The sequence below is a fragment of the Penaeus monodon genome, chromosome 20 (assembly GCF_015228065.2).
Source record: "Penaeus monodon isolate SGIC_2016 chromosome 20, NSTDA_Pmon_1, whole genome shotgun sequence".
NCBI lineage: Eukaryota > Metazoa > Arthropoda > Malacostraca > Decapoda > Penaeidae > Penaeus > Penaeus monodon.
The window spans coordinates 45715966-45716309 of record NC_051405.1 but is presented as its reverse complement, the minus strand read 5'-3'; positions in this window follow the sequence as shown (position 1 = coordinate 45716309).

The window sequence follows — 344 nt, the reverse complement described above, 5'->3', positions numbered from 1 at the left end:
TTTCGACCCATTTCTCTCCCCTTCTGCTTTCCTCTCTCCCTTCTAATTCCTTTCCTCTTGACCAAGCTAACCTCCTGCCTCTCATCCCCTCCCCGTTTATCCGCCTTCTCTCTCCCCCTCTAATCATCGGCTCCGCCCCTCTCCACCACTTTTAGCCAATTTCTCTCTCCCTCTTTAGCCACTTTCTCCCTCCCCTTTCCCCATCCTCCGTCGTAGCGACTCTCCCACAGGACAATGTAAACACCACGTGATCGGAACAGTCCGCCAGAGCACAGGCCTTGGGGTACTTTCTGGGGGCCTTCGGGTACTTTTGGAGACCATGGGGCAATATGTAAATTAGGACT